We start from the raw sequence: 21,443 nt of genomic DNA, 5'->3' as shown, positions 1-21,443 counted from the left end.
TTGTTTTACCCCTGCCACATGAACGGAAAAGGGCTGCTTTGGTAACTCCATTGTTTTCCCCTCTTTGCCCCCAACATTCTTCCCCAGAGCCCCTCCCCTTCCCCTCCCCGACCCCCGAACCACGGCAAGCCGCCGCATCTAGTCCTCCGTCGCAGCGGTGGACCTCACACCCCGCCGGATCTACCTTCCGCACCTTGGAACCCCCAACTGCCAACTCACCACTTCACCGGAGCTGCTTCAGTGACTGGCTTGTCCGCCTCTCCAGATCTCCTTGACCGCCATCATGGTCCACCGCACCGGATCTGCTTAACCGGCGCCCTTGTCCACCACAGCGTAGGCCCATCACTGACTCCCTCGTCCGCCCCTTTGCTGGCCCTTCATACAAGCCCTCGTCCGCCGCAACAGATCCGCCTCACCAAAAGCACTGTACAACGCGCCCGCCGAAGCCTTCGTCCACTGCACCGGACCCGCTCCACGGACGCCATATTCAACTCCACCGGCCCTGCTTTACCGACGCCGCAGCCTCAGCAGGTTATTTCGATTTGTACTCCTTCGGTTTCTCTCTTTATCATGCAATTGTTCACTTACCATAGATGAGCTTTCTTGTATGTCGACATGCACCGCAACCGTAGCACCGGAGCCCGCTTCAGCGACGGTGACAGCAGGACCAAACTCAACCGCAACACGAGCACCATCGACGATCCTTAGCTATCAAGTATGACAATGATACCCATACGCCGCCGAGAATCAGGTACTATTATCCAACGGCCGGTGCCTACATTCACTTTCCTAGCATAAGCACCACACCTTTGAATTTCTTCAGGGCATCATTCAGTTTTTCATGAGACGCGTTATTCTGCTTGCACCTGGTCATACTTCTGGCAGTGGACATGTTAAATGTGCTAAATTACATACTAGTGCACATATAGTTAATATTCTTTAGTTTCGTTCTGATGCCACCTGTTGGTTCCATCAGACTGCTTAATGTTCTCTATGCTTAATTACACATCAGCAAACTAGCATGTGGTTCCACTGCTTTTTGTTTGTTTTACCCTACATTTTCTGATGCTAGCTTTTACATCACTGCTCCGAGCCTCTGTTCATTACTTGTTTGTGTGTTCTTGATCTTCCCAAGTTGCATGACTAATTTGATGCTTCTATTAATTATGGAGCTGCCAACCCCATCAAGCAAAATATTTGTTCTTTTGGGGCTGGCACCTCGAACAAGCATAAAAATAGAGGGAAGCAGATATATTGTCATGTATGAACACACCCTTCTTTCATTAGTTTAGATGAACCATTGATGATCAATTCGGACCAGTGCATGCGATTAAAATTAATTTTACCTAAATAGATGGTGCAGAATAAACTACAACAACTAGATTTGCAACCACGGGATGCTGACAATATCTTCAAAGAACATTGCAACAACAGCTAGGCTTCACAGCAACAGATGATAAGGCAGTGTGTTTTAGTACATGTGAAATGTAATGCGAGTGGGATGCTTTCTTGGCTTGTGCCCTCAACGTGTAATCCTACCGAATTACAAATAGTTCAGTTGTCTGCTTTGCTGTATTGCTTGATTTGAATGCTTATTTGTTGTTACGCTATACCTGAGTTGGCCAATATGTCAACAGTGCCTGCTGTACTATCGTAAAGAAATGCATGCCTATTTCATTTGAGTCCTTAACTTTTCCTCTCAACTTCATCACAAGACTGTCTTCGTAGTTTATATGAGGCCACACTGTTAAGTTCTTTCTTAGATTATTTCAACTGCTTAGATGCCTTGGCAACTTAAATATAGCGGTACACTCCCTTTCAACTAGGGATGTCAACTGGGTCCCGTTTAATCATGATTAAAGTCCACTAGTGGTATGATAGTTCAAAAGAGTTTTTGTTTTTTGAGGAAAATGAACTAGGGAGGTAGCAAAAACTAACTAGATGGGACTGGCGGATGTCATTTATTCGCCACTTACATCCCTAGTTTCATCTTACCATTTTAATTTCTTTTCGGCTGATGCTGCTTCGAACCATTTAAATATAGTTTGCCATGCTCGGCAATAATTCGTCCGTCATTTACCATGTAAGCTTACTACCTGGATCATATGATAACTATCTCTTACTGATGTCCAGCGGAAACCTTTCAGTATGCCGTTCACACTAGGACACAATGTACAACCCTAGAATCTATTTGTGGAAGCAGTGCGCCATCCATGTAACCAGATGGTAGCAGTTCAGAGGCAACACCGCCGGAGAGCAGTCTGAGCAGAAATATTATAGTGCTTGAGGCACTACTAGAAGCAGAAAGAGATGGTGTGGCTGCCATGAATGAGGTAATCTTTATCTTGAGGTTGGAAATTACGGAATTAGCGGCACACATTATGCAAGCAACCCAAGAATTGGAGGAAGTAAGAATGTCGTTGCATTTGAAGATGGAGGAGGTCCTGCTATTTCTGCTATCTGAAGCCCAAGGTAATCCCGGTTCTTCTTTAGATACTAGTTGAAATTGTCATTATATTATTGTACTTGTATGTTGTGTCATGTCTCTGAATGGATTATGTTGCAAGACCCCCTATGTTGTCCATGTGTTGTAATGATCTGAATTTTTAGGCGAGGTAATCCTTAGTACTTGTATGATTCACATAAGGTGAACTGTTTTTCGTGTGAGCATATTGTATTGGATGAAATAACTGTTTGACTAAGAGTGTATCCAACCTACTGAATTCGAAGATCACGGCATTTCTAAATCATAATCATATATAAAGGTGGAATAAATCTTTGTTGTGGTTTTGAAGAAATAAATAACAAAACGTATAATTATCCGTGGATATTCGTAATCGAAAACAAATTGGATTTGAATTTAGTTTGCCAGGTCCCAGGGCAGACGTGAATGCTAATTCTCCCAAGTTTGGAACGAAGCGGCTAAACACCCACTATAATTTGTGGGCTGCCCGAAGCAAGTGTTTGCGAGATGGAAATTACTGTCTACCCCTGACACTTGACATCCTTATCGACCGGATTTGCACTGCTGTTGATAGGGCTAGACTAGTAACTTCAATCAGACGTGACACGACGGCCTCTGAGCCCATTCAGACACGGTGGGCGCCAAACGTGGGCGGCAAAACACATTTGATTCAAGCTCGTCCGAAAGACATGTGTCTCTTCCTCCATTTCCCCATTCATACACGGTGGGCGGCAAAACAAACTCTTCTAGTCCGAAATCGATGTAGGCTAATATTTTAAATAGGGGCAGATGTGTAACTTCCATCAGACGTGACACAACTGCCCTACCTGTCAGCCCCGTTCATACACCATGGGCGCCAGCCGTGTGCGGCAAAACACCCTCTCCTCGCCCGAAATAGTTACCAGCAAATATTTGGGAGATGCGAGATTACCGTCCTATCCCTAACCGACGCGATGTCTAAAATTTTAAACGGGGGATAAGTTCGTAACTTTCCCCCATTTCAGAGAAGCGCGTCCCAAAGTTTGAGATCCCCCCTCCCCTCCATTTCCCCATTCATACACCGTCGGTGGCGCGACAACCTCCACACTGCGGCCAGCCTCCTTCGTCCGCCACCCCATCCTCCACCTTGCCGGAGCCGCTACCCTACCCCGTCGTCCACTGCAAGAGATGGACGTCTCTCATCCACAGCGCTGGACCAGGATCCTTTCATCGCCGCCTCTCGCTTCATCAGCGCCGTCGTCCACCTTGTCGTTGCCGCTCCTACGACTGCCTCATCCATGGCAACGGGATATATCCCTCGACACGGCCGTCTGCCATCTAAAGTCTTCTTCCCCGCCGCTGACAGCCATCGCACCCACATCACCGTCAACGTATCAGCATAGACCTATGCTATGTCTTGAGCTTGCGTTGGTTTTCCCCGAAGAGGAAGGGATGATGCAGCAGAGCAGCGTAAGTATTTCCCTCAGTTTTTGAGAACCAAGGTATCAATCCAGTAGGAGGCCACACTCAAGTCCCTCGCACCTGCACAAAATGATAGCTACTCGCAACCAACGCGATTAGGGGTTGTCAATCCCTTCACGGTCACTTACGAGAGTGAGATCTGATAGATATAATATTTTTGGTATTTTTGGTATAAAGATGCAAAGTAAAAAGTAAAAGTGAAGTAAAAAAGCAAAGCAAGATTAAAGTGATGGAGATTGATATGATGAGAATAGACCCGGGGGCCATAGGTTTCACTAGTGGCTTCTCTCAAGAGCATAAGTATTCTATGGTGGGTGAACAAATTACTGCTGAGCAATTGACATAATTGAGCATAGTTATGAGAATATCTAGGCATGATCATGTATATAGGCATCACGTCCGTGACAAGTAGACCAAAATGATTCTGCATCTACTACTATTACTCCACTCATCGACCGCTATCCAGCATGCGTCTAGAGTATTAAGTGAAAAACAGAGTAACGCCTTAAGCAAGATGACATGATGTAGAGAGATAAATTCATGCAATATGAAATAAACCCCATCTTGTTATCCTCGATGGCAATGATGCAATACGTGCCTTGCTGCCCCTTCTGTCACTGGGAAAGGACACCGCAAGATCGAACCCAAAGCTAAGCACTTCTCCATGGCAAGAACTACCAATCTAGTTGGCCAAACCAAACGGATAATTCGGAGAGACTTGCAAAGATAACCAATCATACATAAAAGAATTCAGAGAAGATTCAAATATTATTCAGAGATAGACTTGATCATAAACCCACAATTCATCGGTATCAACAAACACACCGCAAAAAGAAGATTACATCGAATAGATCTCCACAAGAGAGGGGGAGAACTTTTTATTGAGATCCAAAAAGAGAGAAGAAGCCATCTAGCTACTAACTATGAACCCGAAGGTCTGAGGTAAACTACTCACACTTCATCGGAGGGGCTAGGATGATCTAGAAGCCCTCCGTGATGATGGCCCTCTTCCGGTGGAGCTCCGGAACAGGCCCCAAGATGGGATCTCGTGGATACAGAAAGTTGCGGTGGTGGAATTAGGTTTTTGGCTCTTGTTCTGATCGTTTGGGGGTACGTACGTATATATAGGAGGAAGGAGTACGTCGGTGGAGCACCGAGGGGCCCACGAGGTAGGGGGCGCGCCCTAGGGGGGAGGGGGCGCGCCTCCACCCTTGTGACCTCCTCTTTAACTCCTTGGAGTAGGGTCCAAGTCTCCTGGATCACGTTCGGTGAGAAAATCACGTTCCCGAAGATTTTATTCCATTTGGACTCCGTTTGATATTCTGTTTCTCCGAAACACTGAAATAGGCAAAAACAGCAATTCTGGGCTGGGCCTCCGGTTAATAGGTTAGTCCCAAAATTAATATAAAAGTGGAAAATAAAGCCCAATATAGTCCAAAATAATAGATAATATAGCATGGAGCAATCAAAAATTATAGATACGTTGGAGACGTATCAGGCATCCCCAAGCATAATTCCTGCTCGTCCTCGAGTAGGTAGATGATAAAAAGAGAATTTTTGATGCGGAGTGCTACTTGGCATAATTTCAATGCAAATCTTCTTAATTGTGATATGAATATTCAGATTCGAAAGATTCAAGACAAAAGTTTATATTGACATAAAAATAATAATACTTCAAGCATACTAATAAAGCAATTATGTCTTCTCGAAATAACATGGCCAAAGAAAGTTATCCCTACAAAATCATATAGTCTGGCTATGCTCCATCTTCACCACACAAAGTATTTAAATCATGCACAACCCCGATGACAAGCCAAGCAATAATTGTTTCATACTGTAACTTTTTTAAAACTTTTTCAATCTTCATGCAACACATGAGTGTGAGCCATGGATATAGCACTATACGTGGAGTAGAATGGTGGTTGTGGGGAAGACAAAAAGGAGGGGAAGATAGTCTCACATCAACTAGGCGTATCAACGGGCTATGGAGATGCCCATCAATAGATATCAATGTGAGTGAGTAGGGATTGCCATGCAACGGATGCACTAGAGCTATAAATGTATGAAAGCTCAACAAAAGAAACTAGTGGGTGTGCATCCAACTTGCTTTCTCACGAAGACCTAGGGCACTTGAGGAGGCCCATCATTGGAATATACAAGTCAAGTTCTATAATGTAAAATTCCCACTAGTATATGAAAGTGATAAAATGAGAGACTCTCTACTATGAAGATCATGGTGCTATTTTGAAGCACAAGTGTGGTAAAAGGATAGTAGCATTGCCCCTTTTTATTTATTTTCTCTTCTTTTTTTGGGCCTTCTTTTTTTCTTTGGCCTTTCTCTTTTTTTGGGACAATGCTCTATTAAATGATGATCATCACACTTTTATTTATTTACAACTCAATGATTACAACTCGATTCTAAGACAAAGTATGACTCTATATGGATGCCTCCGACGGTGTACCGGGATATGCAATGAATCAAGAGTGATAAGTATGAAGAAATTATGAACGGTGGCTTTGCCACAAATACTATGTCAACTACATGATCATGCTAAGCAATATGACAATGATGAATGTGTCATGATGAACTAGATGGTGGAAAGTTGCATGGCAACATATCTCGGAATGGCTGTGGAAATGCCATAATAGGTAGGTATGGTGGCTGTTTTGAGGAAGGTATATGGTAGGTGTATGATACCGGCGAAAGGTGCGCGGTATTAGAGAGGCTAGCAAAGGTGGAAGGGTGAGAGTGCGTATGATCCATGGACTCAACATTAGTCATAAAGAACTCATATACTTATTGCAAAAATCTAGAAGTTATCAAAGCAAAGTATTACGCGCATGCTCCTAGGGGGATAGATTGGTAGGAAAAGATCATCGCTCATCCCTGACCGCCACTCATAAGGAAGACAATCAATAAATAAATCATGCTCCGACTTCATCACATAATGGTTCACCATACGTGCATGCTACGGGAATCACAAACTTTAACACAAGTATTCCTTAAATTCAGAACTACTCAACTAGCATGACTTTAATATTATCACCTCCACATCTCAAAATAATTATCATGCTTCAATCTTTTCTTAGTATTCAACACACTCAAAAGAAAGTTTCACAAATCTTGAATACTAATCATATTATTATTAAGAAAATTACCATGCTATTAAGAGACTCACAAAATAATTTAAGTGAAGCATGAGAGATCAATAGTTTCTTTAACACTACTAGGAAAAGGTCTATAGATGATATGGCCACTAATGACGCACCAGACATGTGGTGCACCATTATTATATACTAATGGCGCACCATGTGTAGGTGCGCCATTAGTGTAGAAATACTAATGGCACACCACATCCATGGTGCGTCGTTAGTAACAAAAAAAATTCATTTTTTTTCAAAACTAGTAATGGCGCACCACATCCACGGTGCGCCACTAGTAAATTTTTTTCAAATTTTTTTTCAAAACTAGTAATGGCGCACCAGTGGACGGTGCGCCATTACTAGTTAAAACTAGTAATGGCGCACTCTCAACTGGTGCACCATTACTAAGTTTTTTTCAAAAAAAATTCAGAATTTGTTTTTTTTTTCAAAACTAGTAATGGCGCACCATGGGTGTGGTGCGCCATTACTAGTTTAACTAGTAACTAGCAGTGTAACCCGCGCATTTGCGCGGCTAGATTTTATACATATTTTAATATTTACTTCTATTTCTTCGAAAGATATTCTATGAACTATCTTAGAAATATTACCAAAATATATGTTTTCTGCAAACACAACCACAATCTGGTAAACGTGTATTTGTGCTAATTATTTTATTTTTTTGTATAAGATTCTCAACAGAAGATCAATAATATTGGTGCTTTCGGCTCCCTGTAAACTATGGAGTTTGGAATAATATTGTATTTTTCCTGTTGCATGTTTTTCTTTTGTTAAAATAAAGTAAACAGAACAATGTTGCATAACGGGGCAAGCGCTGTAAAAGCAATCTCAAATAGAAAAAATAGTGATGATCTTGAGATTAGTTGATGCCTTGATCCGGCCGCTTTGTCGCTAACTACATGTCAAACGATGCTTTTGCCAGAGACATCCAAATAGTTCAAGCAAGTTCTTCTCACTCTTATTACTTTGACAAAATATGAATATTCTGTCTCCCTTCTGGGTTCCATCTTTTTGTGTCTCCATCCAATTTTCCCTACATGTGTCTAGTATTTTGAGTTAGCTTATTAAATCTTTCTAGCTCAAATAGAATGTCGTCGCTACTTTAAAATGTAAACATTGATGATTTGTACTTGAATCTTGTTATGTGCTCCATCATCCACTTTGTCAACAACTACGTGTGGTAATATTTTCCATATGTTCAAATATTATGTTTTGCCAGTTCTCGCCATAATTTATTATTTGTGATATTTTCCATGCTATTTTCCATTGTATATTTTTTTAACCGTACTTAAAATATTTCTCTGTTTGTAACCTTTTTTACTTAACAATATCTATTGCATAAGGTATTATCTAAGCATTTATGCCCGCAAAAAAATTATCTAAGCATTTATGTCTCATACAATTCGTATGTAATCCTTGTGGCATCTTACATCACTTGATTGGTATAGTACTTTGTCTGTAGATGCTTGCACACATTCTCAACTTGTTCTGAGCGTATGTGTCGATTTGTCGCTTGACCCTATATAGATATAATGTATGTATATATTCATGAAAATTGGCATTTCATCATATATTTTTCCTTTTATCATTTTGTGTACTCTGTTTATTTACCTTGTATTGTTTTACCAGATTCTACAATTCAGTATAAGGATTAGCTATTTATGAGAAGGCTGCTTTACCTATGTATACATTATTTTTGTGGCATATCTTCATTATTTTTGTGGCATATCTTGTGTGCGCCGTCCTTTTAAAGTTATGCATGTGAACAAACTTCCTATGCAGGCCGACATATACATGTATATCATGTGTGCATGTCTTCGGAGTATACAACCTTTTTTTTAGTTCAAGGAGGAAACATCCTAGGAGAACATAACAACTTTTTTTAAGAGTCCAAGGAGGACACGAATCTGTGTATCTGGGTTGGTACGTGACGGTTTTTTCTACATTAAAAAACCAACCCTATATGACTTTTGATGGCAAGCTTCCTTAGCCATGTTTTATTCTGCGTACTTTGTTTTTTCTTAAGGAATCTGCACGTACGTTTTTTCTAAGAAAGGCTTAGATGAGTTACAAATACATATGCTCTACGCATCGTGACGTGTCAAACTGTGTCTATGTCATAATATTTTTATGTAACGCTACATTTTTAAATCCTAGCTGTTAATATTTACAATTTATGGTCGAGATAATTTACTCTATGTGGACGAACGTGATAGCTTGTTTGATTTCTGTTTTATGTATATAATAGATGGCGTACCATTCCCACCGTGCGCCATTACTAACTTGGCCCAAAACTTCAACCGAATGCACCCCCCCACCCCCACCCCGTGGACCGTCTTTTCAGTTTAAAAAATATAAAAGAAATTGATGGAAATGTCAAAAAAATAAAAGAAAATAAGTTTCCGATGTGATATGTGGTCTAGTTGTTGGGAAATTTACAAATATGAATTTCGACTTTATTTGCAAAATCTCTCTGGAATTTGTAAAATGGGCATAACTTTTGCATACGAACTCGGATTAAAAAGTTTTCTATATGAAAAATCATCTACTCGAAAAGTTACATCCAAATTTAACAGGGGGAACTTTGTTAAACATTTTCAAAATCCCCAAAAACCTAACAGAAAAAAGTTACGGGGCTTTTAAGATCCGGAGGCAAAAAAATTCAAAAAATTTCAAACTTACTAATGGCGCACCATATGCTAGGTGCGCCACTAGTAACAGAAAAAAATTGGTTTCGAAAAAAAAATTGAATTATTTTTCAAAATATGATACGTAATATGACCGGGAAGTTTGAAATATTTTTTCAAAATTTCATCATACTCATGAACTAAGTCCTAGACATCAGCAATGTTTAATAGGATTGATATAATAGATATATCAACAAGTGCCCGTGAAGTGAGGTGGTGCTGGGGTTGGAGAGAACTACGAAGTTAAGCGTGCTCGGGCTGGAATAGTATGAGGATGGGTGACCTTCCGGGAAGTTTAACCACAGAGTGTGATTTGACTCGAGATTAAGAAAAAATAAAAAAAATAAATTTTTTTTTGAAAAAAATTGCTACTAATGGCGCACTCCTGCGTGGTGCGCCATTAGTATACTAATGGCGCACCAAGATATAAGTGAAGCACATAGAGCAAAACTACTTAGCTCAAAAGATATAAGTGAAGTACTTAGAGCAAAACTACTTAGCTCAAAAGATATAAGTGAAGCACATAGAGTATTCTATCAAATTTTAATTCATGTATGTCTCTCTCAAAAGGTGTGTACAACAAGGATGATTGTGGCATACTAAGACACAAAGACACAAATAATACAAGACGCTCCAAGAAAAACACATATCATGTTCGCACCAAGATATAAGTGAAGCACATAGAGAAAAATTACTTAGCTCAAAAGATATAAGTGAAGCACATAGAGCAAAACTGCTTAGCTCAAAAGATATAAGTGAAGCACTTAGAACAAAACTACTTAGCTCAAAAGATATAAGTGAAGCACATAGAGTATTCTATCAAATTTTAATTCATGTATGGCTCTCTCAAAAGGTGTGTACAGCAAGGATGATTGTGGCATACTAAGACACAATGACACAAATAATACAAGACGCTCCAAGCAAAACACATATCATGTTGGTGAATAAAAATATAGCTCCAAGTAAATTACCGATGGAAGTGGACGAAAGAGGGGATGCCTTCCGGGGCATCCCCAAGCTTTGACTTTTTTGGTGTTCTTGGATTATCTTGGGGGTGCCATGGGCATCCCAAAGCTTAGGCTCTTGCCACTCCTTGTTCCATGATCCATCAAAAGAATTCACCCAAAACTTGAAAACTTCACAACACAAAACTCAAAATTGAAAACTCGTGAGCTCCGTTAGCGAAAGAAAACAAAAGACCACTTCAAGGTACTGTAATGAACTCATTCTTTATTTATATTGGTGTTAAACCTACTGTATTCCAACTTCTCTATGGATTATAAACTATTTTACTAGCCATAGATTCATCAAAATAAGCAAACAACACACGAAAAAACGAATCTGTCAAAAACAGAACAGTTTGTAGTAATCAGCAGCTAGCGCAAGATCTGGAACCCCAAAAATTCTAAAATAAATTGCTGGACGTGAGGAATTTATCTATTAACCATATGCAAAAAGAATTAACTAAATAGCGCTCTTCAAATAAAAATGACAGCATTTCTCGTGAGCGCTAAAGTTTCTGTTTTTTACAGCAAGTTCAACAAGACTTTCCCCAAGTCTTCCCAACGGTTCTACTTGGCAAAAACACTAATTAAACAAAAAAAACACAACCAAAACAGAGGCTAAATAATTTATTTATTACTAATTAGGAGCAAAAATCAAGTAATAAAAATAAAATTGGGTTGCCTCCCAACAAGCGCTATCGTTTAACGCCCCTAGCTAGGCATAAAAGCGAGGATAGATCTAGGTATTGCCATCTTTGGTAGGCAATCCATAAGTGGCTCTCATGATAGTTTCATATGGTAATTTTATTTTCTTTCTTGGAAAGTATTCCATGCCCTTTTTAATGGAAATTGAAATCTAATATTCCCTTCCTTCATATCAATAATCGCACCAACCGTTCTAAGGAAAGGTCTACCAAGAATAATAGGGCATGAAGAATTGCAATCTATATCAAGAACCATGAAATCTACGGGCACATAATTCCTATTTGCAACAATAAGAACACCATTAATCCTTCCCATAGGTTTCTTAATAGTAGAATCCGCGAGATGCAAGTTTAGAGAGCAATCATCAAAATCTCGGAAATCTAGTAAATCACACAAATTTTTGGGAATAGTGGAGACACTAGCACCCAAATCACACAAAGCATAAAACTCATGATATTTAATTTTAATTTTAATAGTTGGTTCCCACTCATCATAGAGTTTTCTAGCGATAGAAACTTTCAACTCAAGTTTTTCTTCATAAGATTGCATCAAGGCATCAACAATATGTTCGGTGAAGGCTTTATTTTGACTATATGCATGTGGAGAATTTAGCACGGATTGCAACAAGGAAATGCAATCAATTAAAGAACAACTTTCATAATTAAATTCATTGAAATCCAATATAGTGGGTTTAGCAACATCAAGATTTTTATTTCTTTCAATCCCACTTTCATAATTAAATTCCTTGAAATCTGATATACCGTACTTTCTTGTCCATACCAAATCTTAGTTGTTATTTCAAAGCAAACATCGGTTGCTAACTAACCTTTGTGCGGTTTGCAGCTTCAGATCTGCCATCCCACTACCACGGTCAACACTGTACTCATCATGCTTATGTTTTCCCCATTTTATGATGACCACAATCAGCCTACGTGGTTCATGTCGTAATAGCACTGCTGCACCCATCGAGCTAAACAAGCTTAGTTGTACAAATTCATATCTGATATTATTGCTGATATTAGTAAAACTGAAAGATGTTTAATTGGTTAGCTAAATGTTCCTGCTTTAGTTTCGAAATGCATGTGAACCACATATGGAGAGACCGGAAAGAATAGTATTTCTCTGTGCACTTTGGTTCATCATGGGTGGCCAACCGACATTGTATTGAAAGACTTGTAATATCTTCAATCTGCTTGCTCTTCTGCTCTTCTTTAAGATGATACTCTTCTCTTGCGGTCGACTGGTCAGGTCGAGTTATTCTCCCTTAGTATATTTTGAATCTGTCAGGTCAGGTCGACTTGTTCTTCTTTACTATATGTTGAAGCTATCATCTGTGAAGTGTCATCACTTATGGAGCTCTCATATTTTGAGTAGTAGGCCACATTATATTAATTCACACAACAAATTACAGCATGCATGGCATCTTTTAAAAGAATTGCAGAGATAGCACAAAGGGGTTTACAGGGAGGCAATATTGGATTAGAATCACTTATGCATTACAAACAAAATCTCACTTGTTTTTATGTTTTCATGCATGTCAGATATTGAACATTATTAAAATGAATATGAGAATGGGCGCACGAGAGGAATATTGCGGAACGATCCACTGGCTAACAAACTTGGCATGGTGGAGGGTGGCCTATCTTATTCACCCATCAAGGTGCTTGCTCTAACTTTGCAAAGTTGTATTGGTCGCACATATTTTGCATCTGATCTCTTGCATTACATCTACTTTGTTACACCATCTGCTTAGTTTAAGCATCATATATGAGTAGATGCCATACCTATCCATTTTCTGTACCTATTCCCTGTGTCATCACACTATGTTTTTCCAGTCAAATGTTGTTCTTTCATAATAGATGTCCAAAACGAAGAGGGTGAGTGCAGATCCTCAAGGAGTACAAACTAGGTATTTGGAAAAGGTAGTGATACCTGTTAAATCCGATAGATCAGCAGCCACAGAAAACACAGGCCCAACTATACCACACTTTACCCCTACTCCAGTGGCCAAACCCCTATTAGAACTGCTGGGAGCCCAGCGTCAGGTACTATCTATGATATCAACTCAAAATTTGAACTCCTAAATTTCTGCTTGTGCCTTACCTTCTCTCTTGTATGAAAACTAATTTCAGATAAATCTCCTTGCTCAAAGGATCATACGATCTCAAAACAATAATGGGCTCTGCATTGCTCTTGTCAGTACCTCTCTCCCTTTTGCCTTGTAACGCTGTACTTAATTAATTGCTATTTGATTATGTATCATGAGTCTGCACCTGAGCTTTATTATCCTCTGTTTCTTCCAATATTATTTGATCTATATTTACTCTTTGCAAAATGTAGAATAATGGCAACGTTTATAAAGAATTTTCTTTGGGGAATTTATTGAATTATCCTTCCATCAACATGGAGAAGGGCTTTGTCCAGCCCGTGTTAACATGTAATGTAAGTTCATCCTTCTCAAGCCTTCAAACTTTGTTCTAGTATAGATTTGGATAGGCATCATTTCCTCCACTGCTGTTTGCTTTGCTGTTTACACCTGATTGGATGTTTGCAACAACTACCAGTATCAAATTGTAGTTGTAAAAACATGTTCCTTATGTAGAACAGATCCATTTATTTGCTTATATAATTGTGAAACCTGTTACGTGTCTCCTTGCTTCTCTTTCAGACTCGTATCTCTTACGCCAGGTAGAACTTTAGGGAAGATAGTGAGCCAAACCATCTTGAGGACAACGAGATGACCCCAAGGTCCTGTCTTGATGAAGAAAGTGAGTTGAAGCTACTCGCCAGCAGGTGTGAGACAACCTCTGTGCAGTTGCTGCCTCAATCAGTTCGACTTCTTTAGTCTCAACTTAAAGCGGAAAGGCTTGCTTCAGCTCAACTCCGACTTGAAGTCGAAGATGCAATGAAGATGTCAGAGGACTGCCGTGCGCACCATCATGCCCTAAATCTAGTGTTTATGCATCTATCATTGACACAACTGAGGTCTACTCAGCTTCTTCAGCTGTTTTGGGGGGGGGGGCGACCTGGCCAGGCCTAGTGCCTTCTGAAGTGCTCTCTGTTTTGTATATTCTTTTGTCGGTGTGTTTATTTGCACTGGTGGCGAACTTTGATGCCTAGTGGATGTAATATGTGTGATAGCCGTGATAGCCTAGCGTAAGTTGCTTTCTTGTTTATTTCCTTGTTGTCTTGTTTATTTGTTTGCTTGTAGTCATTGCAGTTCTTTTTCCGCGGTTTGCTAGTGGCTGCAATAACCTATTTTTTAAAACTAGGCCACAATAACCATGGGCTAATATTTACTATAGTGACACTGGGCCTCCTACGGGCCATAGAAACAGTGGGCCTTCTACAGGCCGTACAAATAGTGGGCCTTCTACGGGCCGTAGAAACAATGGGCCTTGTATGGGCCATAGAAACAATGGGCCTTCTACGGGCCATATCATCGATGGGCCTTATACGGGCAGTATGATCGATTGGCCAAACATGGGCCAATAACAGGCCGCATTATGGCCATAAATAGGCTAGAGCTGGAATTGTCCGTTCATGGGCCAACCATAATGGGCCATCGTTAATAGGTCGTATTTGATGATGCTATGAAAATGGCCCAACGTATTAACAGACCACAAACGGGCCGACTGTAACCACGGGCTGAATTTGGCCCACAAGCAGAAAATGACAGTAACGAGTTGTAAGTAAACGAATGCTGGAAATGAGCCCAAGAATAAATGGGCTCTGAGAAGGCCGAAAGATAACATGGGCTAGAAACGGCCCAACGGAATAACGGGTCGTTAATGGGTATAAAGTGATACACTGTTCATTACGGGCCAGTTTCACCACGGGCCGTTAATGGGTGTAAAGTGATACACTGTTCATTACGGGCCAATTTCACCACGTGCCGTTAATAGGCCAAGAGTTACATAGGGCCTCATATGGGCCGAAAGACGTCATGGGCCATACATGGGCCAGAAGTGAAACAGACTGGAATCATATTGGGTGGCGCAGATGACGCTACTGGGCCTAATTCGGATAGGGCCTAACGGGACTTGGGTTACCGGTCTGTAAATGGGCTATATGCGAACAGGCCGTTACTAGGCTTTACATGGGCCGGCCTGCCACCTTTTGACCAAGTCAAATGGGCCGGCCTTTTCACAGGAATGGGCCTCTGTTGGGCCGTGCCACGTGTCGATGTATCATAGGCGCCTTATGTCCAATGAGTGGATGACATCTATCCCAACGATGAGCCTACACGTGTTTCCTCCGGCCAATGATGATTTTACACGTGGAAAATCCCCATTGGTCGGGGCTGTTAATAGGTTATCGGATCCAAAACCCGACCCGATAGCTTAACGGCGTTCCGTTATGGTGGATGCCACGTGTTGGTCACCCTTGACGAAAGCACTTCTATGACGCGGGATTTATCATCATGGAAGTGGGCACTTCCATGATGATAATTTTGGTAATGTCATGGAACACTTCTACGACAGCACATGTATGACTATCTTGATTCTGTCATAAAATCGTCATGGTTGTACATGCATGACAGAAAATGCGACCTACTGTGACAAACACGTATCATCACGGAAGTGTATTTTTTGTAGTGGATCATGCAGATGAACCTGTCTCCTAATCGTGGGCTGTGCTTCTGATTGCTGCCCCTAGTACTTCTCTATGATCGTTCACAATTTTGCTCCAGTCTTTCACTATTAAGCATTCCTCACTTTTAGAAATCCTGAATGCACTAAAGTGCATTTTAGGATGTCTTGGCCGTAAGCTAACCATTCTCATGCGACCTTTAGTCTCGATCCAGTGAGGCACAACATTCATAGGGAGTCCTTGTTGAAGAACATCATATAGTAACATACTTAGCAATGATGTTTAGCTTAAAAAATAATGTATGCAAAAGATGCACTGAGGACAAATAGTAAAAATCTTACCATCTTTCCTAAATAGATGTGACCGTAGTTCAGTACGAACACTATTGGTCGCACGTTTTGAGTACTAAGATTTTTAAGTCCAGAAAAATAATTTGTCTTGACAGTATGAAGATCCTCAAGCCATGAAACATACTGACTTATCTCCTCGTAGTTTAGTTCAGCCCCGGGACAGTAGTAGGTCCTTTCTACCAAGCGCTGGACATGTTTGCTTGAACGGAAATAAGCTGTCAATAGAAATTAGTTATCAACTATTTTTGAATAAACAATATCAAAGACATAAATATGGTTGAGAAACTCACATAATGGTATAACTAGAGGCATCTGCACATCGACCCAGATGCCGATATTACCTTCAATATCATCTTTCAGATGAATATCAAAGGTGATAACCATATCAGGAAAAAATGCATAAGTCTCGCGTAGTGCTTGACAAGTTTTGCATTCAAAATAGGCGTAGGTGTCTGCGTTGTATAATTTTGTGTGGAAAGTATAACCATGCTCGGTCTTCAAGTAAACTCTCTTTACCTCCATAGTAGTTTTCATAGGACTGAAACCTATCTTATCCAAGACAAAAACTCTTGCATGGCAGTGGATACGCTAGCAGAATAGTGAAAATTTTAAATTATAAGTTGAAGCAAATGAAGCAGATGTCATGCTTAATTACTAAAAAAGACTTGTCGTTGTGACTTACTGTATCCACTTAAAAGTTCTCTTCGAGCATGATGCTGAAACGCCTATCATTATATTGGAAGATTCTGTTGCACAGGCCACGCTCGTCTCCGCAGTATTCGCAAATACCGAAATCCTTTTCGTCTTCAGACATTTCCTATGTTCATAGTTGAAACATTAATTGAAAATCGATCGAAGGCAACTACCAGGATACTCAACACACAAATCCGGGGCACTCGATATTTCCTACATATTCTGGCACAAGTCATGCCAAAATTCACAAAAAAATCCGGCATGACCTTTGCTAAAGTAGGACATATCGAGCGCCTGAAATTTGCCAGAACGGAAATGAATCAACACTCCGGCAAAACATAGGCCACTCGGAGGTGTAACCTGCAAACATGACCCGCCACTTGGGCAAGCACATATCCTATTTGAGCAACACAAGATATACATTTCAAAATATCTTATAGGACTTATATTGACATGAACATTCAATAAGCAAAACCAAATCGTAAAATAAATAAGTATTCAAATCAGCATCCATTCAATAAGCAAAAGTAAATCATCTCATGCGTCCGCACATCATCGAATATTATCACTAATACATCCTATTGGGGATATGACTACCAGGTATGACCCGCCTAGGAGGGGCCGGGTCAATAAGCAATGGCGGGTTAACTAAAGGAAGCCCGAAGAGTATACATGGTGACAGTTTATGATAAGGTTGTAGTAGGCCGAAGCCTAGAGGCGGCTTAAGGGCCATGAATATAAACCGCCATGTATGATAAGACTTGTAAAGTAAGGCATGTAAAAGACGTCATCGAGCCGGACACGTTGTATGAGCCGGCCGGGACTCTGTAGGCCGCAGGGCGTCAACCCGTGTATATAAGGGGATGACCCGGCGGTGGCTTAGGGCAAGTAACATCAAATCGAGGACCAGGCTTAGCGTATTTCACTCCCTGGTCATCGAAACCTAGCAATACCACATCAACTGGACTAGGCTTTACCTTCACCGTAAGGGGCCGAACCAGTATAAACCTCTCGTGTCCTTTGTCCCGATTAACCCCTTTAAGCTTCCTAGTCACGATGGCTCCATGACTAAGTCCTTTTACTAGGACATCTGCTGTGACAATTCCACGATAGTTGGTGCCCACCGTGGGCCAACACATGGTGGATTTGAGTTCTTGAAGGGCAACTTCGAAGGGCTCAAGGGATACGTTGCGTGCCGGATGACCAAGAGTCGTCGCGGCAAGCTCTACATCAACGATGAAGGCTGGGGCCCCGACGCCGGCTCAATTGAGTATGGGTACCAGGTCCCCTTCGACGGAATCCATGTCTTCATGGGCCGGATCGGCGAGCCGGGCCCTGAGCCGGACATCTGCACCGACCTCATCAAGATTGCTCATCGGGTGAGACCCTCCCGGACATAGCCTGCCGTGAAGCGTACCTTCGTGGGTTGCATCCATGGAGGGGAGTTCTCTGAAGGATCTGTGGATGGTGGTGAGACGGCCATCTATTCTAACGGTGAGTCGTCCACATGCGAGACGGATTCATTATACCAACCTCCAGATGGCGGGCTTGGGGGTTGTTCCGATGGCAGTAGTATTCTGGACCCCTTTGAGCCACCGAATAGAGCAGGGGTCTTCATGACTGGTACACAGCCCGCACAAAAGTCTACAGCTGCGGCAGCAATAACCTCCGGGATGGCCGAGACCGGGTCAGGAGACCCCGCACGCCCACCGGCTCACGTGCTGATGGATCTTATGGATAAGATGAAGACCCTGTTGACCGCCGTGGTTGAACCGGTGGATAAGGCTCAGCATGATGCAGAGGTGGCATGGCTACGTGAGGAGATAGCTCAAGCCAAGGAGAACTTGGCGGCGGAGGACGTCCAGATGGCTGCGGAACGGGCGGCTTTGGACGCCCGGGCTCAACAGCTTCAATCATAGGTTTTCAGCTTTCGATGAATCTAAACGCGTCAAATGAGGTCATGAGGAGAAGGCACCAGAAGACTCAATCACGTCTGCCCCTAACTTATGATCCTAGGAATCTCTTCCACACACCCGGGGCTGGTCCCAGTAAACCGCCGGAGGCCAACCGGATTACAACACCCGGGGCTGGGGCGCTGGGTCAGCCATGAGCTATGGAACCCCCTCGGGTGAATAAGGCTCTGCCTCGTCATACACCAACACCGCTGGGTCATTTTTATAACCCTTTGGAGAATCTGATTGCTGCATCAGCACGCCTGGCGGCTCTCCCAGTGGAAGGCGATTCCCCCATGGCGATCGAAACACGAAGGGTCAGAGATCTTCTTCAGACAGCTCTGGCACAGCAGGAGTCATGCTCTTATAGTCGAGAAAGGATCCATTCAACACCTCTCCCAAGCCGGAGCCCAAGCTATAGCAGGCATATGGATTCAGCATCCATGTTAAGCAATCCTCAGTGCCGTAACCATCCACGCAGGTATGACCCGGTGCATGATGGAGCTCTTAACTTGGTGGACCAGGAGAGGATCCGCCAAGAGGCTGAGCGGGTGGTTCAACAGGCAGCGGAGCAGGCGGCTCACCAGGCTTTTCTGGTTTATCCAACGACCTTTGTTGAAGCAGGTGTGGCCACAAGGACAGGAGGTGTCCCTTGCTTGGTGCCGGCTCTATGTAATGAGTGTTTACCAAAAGATTTCAAGGGGCCTCGGAAGGTGCCTAATTGCACAACTGACTTACAACCCGGGACATGGAGTTGCTGGAGGTCAATGATGCAACAATGGATAAGTACTTCACCATGATGTTGGATGGAACAACTCGCACCTGGTTGAAGGGGTTGCCAGCCAATTCCATCAGCTCCTGGGCCGAGTTAAAGGCCCAGTTTATTCAGAACTTCAAGGATACATGCAAACACCCATGTTAATTGTGGATTTGACTAACTGCAAGCAAGAGGAAGCTGAATCCACAACCCATTGGGTGCACCGGGTGATGGAAATAATACATTCATCTGGTAAGATGGATGCCGGCTCCATGGTCTTAATGTTTGAGAAAATTGCCGTTTTGAACCTCTGAAACAAAAGCTGGGGCGGCTCAAGCGTGATTGCAATGACATGGGCCAGCTGATGGCGGCTCTGGTCAAATACGCCGATTCTAGTAGTACCAAGGATCATGTGTCTGACGAAGAGAAAATAAGGAAGGGAAAGAAGAACGGCAACAACAAAGGTCATCAGCATAACCTGGTAAATCAAGGGGGTAATAATAAATGTAAGGCTGACGGTAGTCTAGAGTTTATGGCTAACACCAATGCACAGGGCAACAATCAACAGCGTAAGGGGAGGCCACCTCCTCGGTCAGGCGGGTCAGGTCCCACCCTTGAGCAGTTGCTAAATGAACCCTGTCCAAGACACGGCACCCGGGAGAAGCCGACCATCCATCTATGGAAATACTGTACGATCATGAAGGCTTTCAAGAATTCTAACATGTTCGACGGTAATCATGGGCCTGGCAACGACTTAGGCGGTGGCGACTTTCATGGCCCGGGCGGCGGCTCAAGTGGCGCCGGTTTTCATGGCCAGGGCCCTTAGGGGAATCAAGGTGGCTATAATCAGCAATCTGGCCAAGGTAGTCAACAACAGCAGCAATCCAGGTATCAGAGTATCCCAAAGCAGCTAAAAAGTGGGCAGTACTACGTGTTCACTACCAGTTTATGTAAAAGGGACCAAAAACTTCGTAAGAGAGTTGTGAATGCGGTTGAACCGGCGGTTCCATGTTATTTGAGATGGTCTGAGCAGCCTATTGTGTGGAGTAGGGAAGATCACCCTCCCCGGGTCGATAATCCGGGTCACCTGGCTTTGGTGGTGGCCCCTCAGGTTGGCGGATACAAATTCACTAAAGTACTCATGGATGGAGGCAGTAGTATCAACATTCTCTATTATGAGACGCTCCGTCGCATGGGGTTAACTAACAAAAGTCTTAAGACATCCAACATCGTGTTCCATGGAGTAGTGCCTGGTAAGTCGACATATCCAGTTGGCAAGATTGAGCTGGAAGTAGCCTTTGGAGATGAGCATGATTCTAGGGCGAAGAAGTTAACTTTTGAAGTGGTCAAAATCAAAAGCTCATATCACACCCTGTTTGGACGACCGGCTTATGCAAAATTCATGGCACGGCCGTGTTATGTTTATCTGCAGCTCAAGATGCCGGGTTACAAGGGTACTATTACAGTGCATGGAAGTCAGAAGATAGCTTTGGAATGTGAAGAAGGTGATGCCGCTTGCGCCGAATCTGTTTGTGCGATAGAGGAATGGAAGTTTTACAAGGATAATGTCGACCCGGCGGACATGACGTCTTTGAGAAAGCCAACCACGGAGCAT

Source organism: Triticum dicoccoides, chromosome 1A (assembly GCF_002162155.2).
Source record: "Triticum dicoccoides isolate Atlit2015 ecotype Zavitan chromosome 1A, WEW_v2.0, whole genome shotgun sequence".
Taxonomy (NCBI): Eukaryota; Viridiplantae; Streptophyta; class Magnoliopsida; order Poales; family Poaceae; genus Triticum; species Triticum dicoccoides.
Note: the sequence above shows the minus strand (reverse complement) of the source record.